This window comes from Pagrus pagrus (genome assembly GCF_965226575.1).
Source record: "Pagrus pagrus genome assembly, chromosome: 6".
NCBI classification, from domain to species: domain Eukaryota; kingdom Metazoa; phylum Chordata; class Actinopteri; order Spariformes; family Sparidae; genus Pagrus; species Pagrus pagrus.
In genome coordinates, this window is record NC_140190.1 from 9,947,590 (window position 1) to 9,959,069 (window position 11,480).

Sequence of the window (11,480 nt, forward strand, 5' to 3'; positions counted from 1 at the left end):
TTACACTCTGTACTTTAAAGCAGCTCTTTTCCCCAACTCAACTAAATTCAGCTGAACAGCTTGAACGGCAGGGATGCTATCTGCTTTTGATACGTTCACTTCACACAGGCAGACCCTGATGTTCGAAAGGCAAAGCAAACGCTGCAAGGCTGAGTGTTGTTTACTGTTGAAGTATTAAACCACAAAGCCAGATCAAGGTCAGATTGGTAGCCTAACCAAGCGGCTTTCTATATCACCAAATGAGATATTATGCACACCGATCCCCATCTGAAGTTTGAAATGTAAAAGGTTGTTTAGCACAGTCAATGCCAGACCTCATGGGACATCCGTACAGAAGCTAATGATGCATATTGTCTCCCAGGAAAAAAACGTCTGTCAGGAAACAATCCTGATGAGCTCATATGTTCATTCAAAGGGTTTTTTTGTTGCTGTGAAAGTTCCTCCTGTCCATATTGGCCGTGAAGCGATCCCTTCCTGAAGCAAAACAAACGTAAGAGATTAAGGTGCCTTATCTGTGGCGATGCTCAAACACAGCTAATATTCCTACTTTTTTATTTATATTTGTAAAAAACGAACTACATGGGCTCCAGTCAGAGAAGAAACGGTTTTCTTTAACCTCGACTGTTTCAGTGTACATACAGGCATTTGAGTGTTGTTGTCAAGCCGACCTGATGATGTGTAGGAAAGTTAAGAACGAGCACACGGGTTTCAGGTTTAGCCACTGAAAGGATGATGACTCCAATCTCCTCGACGTTTCTGTGAAATAACACCACCGAAAAACATTAGTTTCATCAATCCCAGGGCACGTTTTGCACGCAGCCCCGAGAGTCAAAAACACAACAAGCTTTCACACGTATCAACATTTCATTTTCTGCAATCTTTACAAGATTAGTTGTCTTGGAGGAGTTGTTTTAGTGCTGACAGGCGTAAATGTCACAGAGGTTCCAGGAGTGGCAGAAGTATGTGGACGCCTATGTCCCTGTGGGGGTGTTTATTGTTTTCGGTTTGTTCCTGAGAGGTATTTATCTGCAATATTGAATATTCATGATAGAACAAAGAAGTTTAAAAACATGTTTAAGGTGACAATGCGTGGGCATAGTTTCACTGGCATGGACCAAACCAACCCACCAACTGTCTCCAGCTTCTGATTCATACATCACTGAAGTACCAGACATAAGCTTTTTCCAACTCTACCCACCTGAAACCAGTGACAGGAGCTCAGAGACAGAAAAGAGAAACACAGAAATCTCTGATAGGAAAGAGAGAAAATGTGTCTAACCTGGTCAGAAAATGGTGCGTAAATGCAGGAGCCATCACGTTTATAAAGATGAGTGAGAAAATGAGTTTTTAGGGTTTTTTAGGGAAACTTAATGACACATGATGCAGTCATATGTCATGCACAGTGGTTTGCTGCCACATGCGTGGCAACAGTTTGGGGCATGTCGTTCCCGGCACCACTTTGCATGAAGTGACGTAGACAAATAATTGTGTTTTCAAGTTTAGTGTGGAGGAACTCATCTGGCCTGTACAGAGTCCTGACTTCAGACCCATCCATCACCTTGGCATGAACTGATTTACAGACATACACACAACATCAGTGTTGAACTTCACTAATGTTCTTGTTGCTGAATGGGAGCAAATCCCTGCAGCCATGTTCTAACATCTGCTGGAGAAACTGACCAGGAGAGTGGAGGCAGTCCCAGCAGCAGATCACTGCACATGGTATTGGTGTAGTGTGTGTCCACATACTGATTTGTGTGAGACGAGCTGCAGATGATTCTGTATGACTCATGTTTTACCAATGCGACACGGAAAAGTTAAGGAGACAGCGAGGAAACTGAAACTGAAATGCTGAGTATCATTTCCACCTTGTCTTTATCGCCATCTATCAAATATTTAATGAATTGCATTTAATACAAGCAAGCGGCAAGAAATAATGATTTTTATTTTCTGATTTTTTTCACATGTCTGTTTGTTGGTTGGTTTTTCAGCAGGATTACATAAAAACTACTGCACAGATTTCCAAGAAACTTGAAGAACCTGAGGAAGCTGGAGGTCTCAGACCAGAACAGACCCCATTAACCTTTGGTGCAGATCCTGATAAAGGGACAAATCCAAAAGTTTGTTCTGTTTTTCTTTAAAGGATAAGTACCGTTTTTTACAACCTGGACCTTATTTCTGGCAAAAGATATGGTCATTTACTCACCCAGATAACTTTGGTGTCATTCGGCGTCGTTCGGACGAAATTAGATCCAGTGTAGCGGCGATATATCCATATAATGGGAGAGACGGGGCAGCGACACACAGCCTCTATATAACGCATTATCTGCCACGAAACTAGTTAATTTCATCAATATTTTGTTATGAAATGCTAGCGCTATTAGCCTCTGAGTCCGGGCTCGTCCGTTATCAACATCCGGGGTCAAACTAGCAGCAGCAGCTACAGGTAAACAAGCCGCGCTGTCGCGGGTGCGCGCGCAGCTCAGAGACGACATCTTCCAGGTCAGAGGTAGTAGATCAGCCTACAGACCCCGGATGTTGACAATAGACGAGCCCGGACTCAGAGGCTAATAGCGCTAGCATATCGTAACAAAATATTGATGAAATGAACTAGTTTCGTGGCAGATAATGTGTTATATAGAGGCTGTGTGTCGATGCCCCGTTACTCCCATTATATGGATATATCGCCGCTACACTGGATCTAATTTCGTCCGAACGACGCCGAATGACACCAAAGTTATCTGGGTGAGTAAATGACCATATCTTTTGCCAGAAATAAGGTCCAGGTTGTAAAAAACGGTACTTATCCTTTAACACTGTGAATTTCTTTTTGACATTTTCATTAATTTCCCCGGGAATAATGCATTTAAGATAACATCCCTTTGTAAAGAGGACTTTCTGCAACATGAAAAGCATGAAAGTGAAAATATTGAGTTGTCCTCTCAGCCATCTGATTGCACTGAATTTTGCTTTTATGGCATATTTATAACTGTACTTTCAACATGAATAAGCAAAAATAAACTGTTATCCAAAAAGCCAAATCAGTCCTTGTGATGTAATCTGAATGTTCAGGCTGGACTCTCTAGTTACACGTGTATGAAACTCTAATGCAAACATGGACACAGTTTGGATTTAATTGATGATAAATGCACAGGTCAGCTCTCTCAGCTGGAGCTAAAGTATATTATGCTGACGTATCATACTGACCTTCACTACTCCTAAACAGAAGCACACGTGCAGCAAAAAAGAGGAGAAGTCTATACAACAATAAATTCAAACATTTAATATTTTGGCACATAAAAAGACAGTGTGCAAGAAAATAATGCAACTTCAGCCTGAGGTGAGCTCATCTAGTTTCCAGTATAGCTACATGTATACTGGAAACTAGATGAGGTCACCAAACTTTATGTATTTACCAACACAGTAACAGCAACAACAACAATCTTATATAACCAGATGTTAAAAAAAGATACGTTCATGAATAAAACACTGGTATCAAATTGTCAAATATGTTACATTTATTGAAAATAGTTTTTTAAATGGTATATATGCACTTATTTATTTTGTATATTCAAAATTCTCACGCAGTTTATCTTTACGCCACAAGAGGGCAGCAAATTATCATCTATGCTGATTGCCTTACACACACACACACACACACACCTGCACCTGATGAAGTGACGGGGCGTGACGTCATATTTGTCCACAGTCGGGCACCATGCACCGGTTGACTACATGGAGCTGCTTTCACGAAGGAAATCATCCGTGAGTTCATGTTTAAACATCAAGTGTTATAGTTTGAAATGAGCACATGGAGGGTAAACTTTAGGTAGTGAGTCACACAACTGACTTGTAAAGAAGATAAAAAAGAAAAAATCAGTATCAAATTGTTTTGTGCACACAGTTTGTGTTTGCAGTTTGAATGCCCTTTTTATGTGTTTAGGCTCATTATCTTTTTTTCTAATTGTCGTGTGCTTTTGATCTGAGGTTGCTGAAGCTAGATGTGTGCGGCAACTTATGCTTACAAGTGGTTAAAACAGGCAAATGTGAATAAATACAGTCGTATGATATCAGGAGCTGCAAGATGATGAAGTGCACTCTGATTGACTGGTCTCATGATCACATTTTAGGGAACATATTTATCCAGTCATTGAACATGATATCATGATGAACTAAAAAAAACGTGTAGACATGAACTCGTGGACATTTTCCTTCCTAATTCTAAAGAAACACACATCATGGGTTTCTTCTTCATCCTTCCGCTTTCCAAATCGCCAAATGTTTTGTATTACATAACCCTGCAAGTGTAATTGTATGTGTAGAAAGAGAGTAAACAGCTTACCAGGTGAATTACTGCCAGCAACAGACTGATGTTTCGCAGCAGACTGTGGTGTACTGTGGGATACACTTTGTTCTGATTACCACTCCACAGTGCTGCGAGGACAAGTGTGCATCAAGCGCGGGTCAAGTGTCGTTCATGTTGGTTACACACTCACCTGTTTGGTGCTCCACATCACAGGTGTGGGTGTTTTTAACTAGACACCGGCTGCATCCAAAGTAATGTATTCACAATGTAGTTTGGCTCTTTGAAGAGCTGTTGAGTTTTATTATGCTCTGTAAAATAGACTCACTCAAATGACTTGCAAAAAGTGAAAATGTTTCAGTTCCTCTTCTTCTATTTTCAGGATGTAATTTCATTTGTATGCTGTGGATGTGTATTGGGGTGAGTACTGGTCATTGTTAAGACTATGCAGCCAGTGGTGCAAAACAGAGGAATGCATAACAGATGTTGCAGAGCCTCACCTGTGTGTGGGTCACCTGTGTGATGATCTGTTGGTAATGCCTCAGGGCTCCACAGGGGGGAGATGATGTCGCTCCTCTCCCTCAGTCAGTCAGGACACTGAAGGTTTACTATTCCTCCTGATTAAGATAAAATTACCGCCCACAAACTACTGTAAAACTGTGAACACGTGTTTTAAATAGTTTCCTTTGTTAATGTTGTTTAATCTGCGAGAAAGATGCATGTTTTGATGGTAGTCTGTTTGAAGAGTTTCTTAGCTAGCTGCTAAAGACCTTAAAAAATTGTCCCCATAGAGTTCGACTGTTTCATCGATGGCATTGAGGCTCGTCACCGTTACAGTCAAACATCTGTGCTACCTGTGCTGACTTAAGAGTCTAGTTCATACACAAGCAAAAATGTAAGTTCACATTTGTGTACCATATTGATATTTCTACTAAACATTACATATCACGTTCATATTACATATTGATGACCAGCCTGTCATATCAGGAGGTGGAGGAGAAGGTGGTGGAGTAAGAGGCGACAAGGCAGTTAAACCAGTGACCACCAACATCTGTATGCATGACACCAGAGCCGTGCTTGTGGCGACAAATAATAGATATTTCTGATGAAGTGTCGGCACATCTCTATACCATAACCAAGTGGTTACTGTGCCTAAACCTAACCATACGTAAGCACAGCGTTGACCGCAACATAAAACAGCCAGAGTCAGATTTCATGTTATAACTTGGATGAAATAAATAATTAAAATAATTTCGATCAGTAGAGCCCCTTCTGGAATGGCACTCAGTAGAGTCCAAGGCCCAGCAGTCCCCTTTAATTTAACCAAGTCTTTTCCAATATCGGACTCGACAGCCCTGAATCACCAGATCTAGGATCTGCATCAGATTGTTCTGACTCGTAGATACCACACCACCTAAATACGCCTGACTTTTTCCATCATGATCCATGCATTATTCTCTGAGAAATTAACGATTCTCAGTAGTTTTTGTGTAATCCTGCTGACAGACCAACAAACCAACTGACTCCTTTGTTTAAAAAGTAAAATCATTAAAGCATTAAAAGTTTGCACTGAAGTAGTTTTCTCCTACATTTTGGTATAAACACACACTATGAAATTTCTGCAACCGAAGACAAAATAATTCAGTAGTGTGTGATCGTGGGAGTTGTTATTTTCATTGTTAAACAAGCTCCGTCGTAAAATCTATGCGACTCCAGCAGAAACGTTCATAGATTTGGTAATGTTTTATTCATTCATTACGGTTAGTCTCTTTCACCAACTTCCTCCTTCACTCTGACCCATTCCTGGAAGTTATCGCGACGTGTGACCAAATAAAAATACTCGTTACCTTGACTACTTATTTGGAAATGTTTTGAACACTGTTGGAAACGTGTCTGATAATGTAAGCATTTTTTTTTTTTTTTTTTTTTTAGTGCTTACCAAAAGACAAACAAATAATTTTGAGGATAGTTTTCTAACTTTTGTAAGTAAATGTTAAACGGCTACAGATGATAAAATTAGAACTAAAGCTAAAAACAGTTGCTGGATGGAAATGAGAAGCCTTATGTTATACTCTATTTAAAGAACTGTATTTAAAAACTGTTATTTCAACAAATGTCAGCCCTACAGAATAATAACATGAAAATCAGAACATCATCTTAACTTCAGTAGTTTTAATTCATGTGAACTTGACTTTACTTTCTGTTTCATGAGCACTATCAACAAATAAATGAATAATAACTGGGCCCAACCTTAAACTGACCTGAACAGGTCAGTCGGTCTGTGTACATATTTCGCAGTCGTGCGCTCTAATCAGCCCAAAAATGTGAATCACCTACAGGTGTACCGTGGGTGTGTTTTTTTGTCGGCCACTATTTATTTACTTATTTAGTGTTCATTAGATAAAAAGCCACTGCTGACAAGTAAGGTGTACATGTGCATGTGGGCACATGAGCAAGAAAATGTCAGTAGTTACTTCAGATGAAAATAATGGTTAAGTGAAATTGAAAGGGGGCAGATATAAATAAGACAAAAAGTTTCAGTTCTGAAGCATGTGAAAACACACCAACATTCCATGTGACAGATGTGACATTTAAGAAAATTTGAAGAAAACACCTGTTCAACCAGACACTGTATGCCAGACAGTAAAACAAACACTGTACAAATTCAGCTTTTAGTAATCCGTACGAGATCTGAAGATGAGCACTGCACTGCTTTTGATCTTTTCTTGATTGACATTTTGTTTGTACAGTCATGTTTCATGTAAAAGTCCCATTCGACGGGCGCTACGAGGCTACCAAACTGTTAGCCTTCTAGTAATTATGGTGCATTGTCGTGATAATATGGGACAAGAGCAGAAACGGTCGTACATGTCAGTAAAGGTAAGAAGATTTGATGTTGTGATACCACCTGAAATGTTATACTGCTTTTGATTATCCATTTACTTCTATTATCTTTTCCAAGCATTGTGCGTCCTTTGTGGTTCATACTGTAAGCTGTGTTACAATCATGATAATGATACTAAGTATGATGTCTAACTTTGTATGCAGTATGTTGATTTTGTGTATGCCCGGATCTAAACTCCATTGGCAAGAATTTCTGAATATACGCCATGAAATTACTGCACGTACTCAGCTGCCCCAGAATGCACTGTGTCTCCACAGTCTGTCCAGCTGGCTAGCTACAGCAGCTACAGCTAGCTACAGCTAGCTACAGCTGCCAGTTAAACCAAGATGAAAATAAGAAATGACAAGAAATGCATATCGTTGCTGTCCAGTCAATAACACATAACTCCACATTTGCTGTTTTTGATTTTTTTTTTGATAAAACTGAAGGAAGGAGTGCTCCTTTAACAGTTGAGACGAGTTTCCTATTTCTCAGCTGAACAAACCGTTTACAGAGTCGCTGAATCATCTGAAAAATCCATTGCCACAAAGCCGAAAACAAGATGTTGTCATGAGTGTTTCTTAACTCATGACTAGTTGTCATTTTGGAGATGGCTGATAAGATAAGGTCATCAGGGACATCAGTATTATGTAATGTATACAACAACGCAATATGCCGGTCATGTTGCTCAGTATTTGCTATAATATGTGTCACATTTTGTTTGTTAAATCGTGTTTTTTTTTCATATCCCTTTCCGTGCAGTTACCGATATTTACACATAGGGGTCACTGAACATCTGTTGCTTCGCTGTGATGTTATCTGATGTGATTCCTTCAACGTCTGCTTCATTTATTATCAAGCCGACGCTCGCAGACTGAGTTGAACTGCTGATGTGAAAATGAGACCGCAGCTTTCTCCCAAATAAAAGGCACACATCCAATTGTTACAGGGAATGCACCTTTCTTCTGACAGTGCATCAACAACAACACTGAGGGGGTCCACCGGTATTTATTATTTTAGTCAGCAGAAGGCTTCCTGGAATTGTACAGTATGCATTAAATCTCTATAAATTGCTCACAAATGCCTTTACCATGCCTGTGAGGCCGAATGCAGCTGGAGAAGCTGACAGATACTGGCAGAGAGCAGCAGGGGGGGATTCCCTGTGCCATCTCTCAAACTCTGTGAGTCTGTTTAGGGAAGGCGACAATAAACTCGGCCAGCAGTAGACAAACAGCTCGACAGAACCCACTCATGCCGTGAGATAAGGTCTATGAAGCCCAGCGTGGAGGTGGGACGAATAAAAGTCGGGGGGACTCCCCTGTCCATATATTGGGAAATCTTATCGCTGTCTCTCTCTGAGTCTGTGTGTTTCTCTCTCTGTCTGTGTCTCCCCCCTGTCTCTCCCTTTCTTTATTTCCTTCTCTTCAGCATCCTGTCTGCAGTTTCATATCACCCCTGTCACATGCACACACAACATTTTCCATAGAAAGGTGCTAGAGATGTTTATCTAGGTCTCTCTCTCCGTGTCCCTCTGACACTGTCCTCTGTGATGCATAAACGGGTTCATAATGACTCAACCAGCAGCAGAAACCTGTTCCACACTGCTCTCCACTCCCCGCAGCCATCACACTTGCTGTTTTGGGAGCACAGTACCAAAAAGTGTGGGTGTGTGGTCCAAGAAATGTGCCCATCGTCTCCCTGTGTGAATGAAATGGAAAGTATGAATTTACCAGAAATGTGGGCTGCAGATCATTCGATTATATAAACAATCATTTCCTCAAATAACTAAGCACATTTTGCTTTTTGGTCAAGCTCCTTGCAAAGAAAGAGCAAGCAATGCAAACCTCCAACGTGTTGTCATATTTGCTTTTAACCAACTGCATTGCATGCAGCATGTCAGCACTTCAGACTGTGGTACATTTACCATAAACAGCCAGACCACGCTGTCTTTCTTGTCATGCACAAAAATGTGCAGGAAGAGGGCGCAGCGATTCAATTGAATTGGAGAGGTGAAGGCAGAAAATCTGTGCAAGTTTATGGTAGATGTGATGTTAGGTTTCATGGTTCCCCCGCAGTGAGAGGTAGCAGCTCTCAAATGTTCAAAGCTGCATTAACTGATTTTTTTTTTTTGCCTACCTGGCGTCAGCAGAATCCAGTTGTGAGGACGACACTGATATGGTGTCACAAAAGTGAGGTGGCAAACAGTTAACAGCGGATACAAGGTGACATTTTTTCTCATTTGGAGTCGTGTTCCTGGCTTCATGTCAAATGACAAAAATCCAATATTAACTGTCTTTTGAGCTCAGTTTTTGGTCTCTACCAGCTGGTCACCAACTTTATTAGTTGTTTTTTTAGAGCATTTTTACTGGTCAGATTCAACTACTGTCTTGGGAAAAGATGATCCTGCACACTGCTCTCTCTCAGCATCACAATTTTTTTCGTTCTACTATAAATATATATAAATTGCGGTGTCGTGCAAAAGCATTTTCACGGCCAAAACCAACGCTGTGATAGCGTTGAGAGTGAGACAAAACGGTAAAGTCGTGTGCTTAAAAAATGAGCTGAAACTTGTGAAAAAGCTCCATAAAGCTGAGGGGAGCTGCAAGTCAAGTCAGGCTTGTTTCTATAACACATTTAAAAACAAGAAATGTTGTTTTACAAAGAGATTACATAAAGCGCAAGAATTTAAGAAAATACAGAAATAGATGAAATTGTTACACAAACAACATTACATACAATAAAAAGACAATAAAAAGTAAAGAGTAGTAAAGAGTAGTGAGGAAGCCTCATGGGGAAAATTCACAGAAGAAGGAAAAGAGGTTTATAGGAGGGTGAATGTATAGTTCAGGTGATAATTTACTGACATACATTTGTTAATATTTATAGAAGCTATAGGCCTTTTCACCAAATACATTTTGACTCGTTACAGGACAGGTGTGGATAATAAATCTAGAGATTAATGAAGCTTCAGTTTAAAGCAACATTATATACAAATTGGCATTTTGTGCGATCTGGCGCCCCCTGCAGTTTCTGAGTACAACACCACTCTCGTAAATACAAATCCCAGGTCTGTAAAAGTTTGTTGGGCGTACTGCAGGCGCTAACTACAAACAAAACTCATCACGTCATAACAACGTCATGTGTTGAAAACTTGCATGTTGAAGTAAACGTGTATGTAACGCTGTGATCCTACCCTCTCACTGAAGTCACACAGTACAGAAACAAGTGTGGCGGAGCGGCTGCAGCTTTTTGCAGCGTTCAGACACTTTTGCTCGTTTGTGTTGGTCGATTTAAAAGAGCCGAGATGATGCTGATCATATACAGTCCGCTCCAAAACTATTGGAACAGCGAGGCCAGTTCCTTTATTGTTGCTGTACACTGAAAACATTTGGGTTTGACATCAAAAGATGAATATGAGACGAGATCCGCAGTTCAGCTTTTAATTCCAGGTATTTACGTCTTGATCTGTTACACAACGTGGAAGATAGCATCATTTGTAACATAACACCACATTTTTAGGTGAGCCAAAGTACAGGATCAGATAGACTAAAAATAGATTAGAGTGAAAAATACTTAATATTCAGTTGCAAATCCTTTGCTTGCAATAACTGCATCAAGCCTGCGACCCGCTGACCTCTCCAAACCTTTGTATTCATCTTTTGTGATGCTTTTCCAGGCACAGCCTCTTTCACCTGATGTTTGTTTCGGTGGTTTCTCCCTTCAGTCTCCACTTTAGCAGGTAAAATGCTCAATAGGGTTTAAGTCTGGAGATTGACTCGGCCAGTCTAAAACCTTCCACTTCTATCCCCTGATGAACTCCTTGGTTGTTCTGGTCGTGTGTTCTGGGTCTTGCTGCATGATGAAGGATCTCTCGATCAGTTTGGTTTCATCTCTTTTTAAATTGGCAGACAACATGTTTCTGTAGACTTCTGAGTTCATTTCGATGCTGCCATGTGTAACATCATCAATGAAGCTCAATGAGACCGTCCCAGAAGAAGCCATGCAAAGCCCAAGCCATGACTTTACCTCCATCGTGTTTCACAGATGAGCCTGTGTGTTTGGGATCATGAGCAGATCCTGTCTTTCTCCACACACTAGCCTTCCCATGACTTTGGTCAAGGTTCATCTTTGACTCATCAGTCCATAAAACTTTTTGAGTCTTGTCTCTGTGCTTTTTATAGCAAATTCCAATCTTATTGCTAATGAGTGGTTTGCATCTTCCGGTGTGGCCTCTGTACTTGTTGTTGAGGTCACTGGCAGTTGTTTTAGGGTTTTTCTTTACAGCTTTCACAA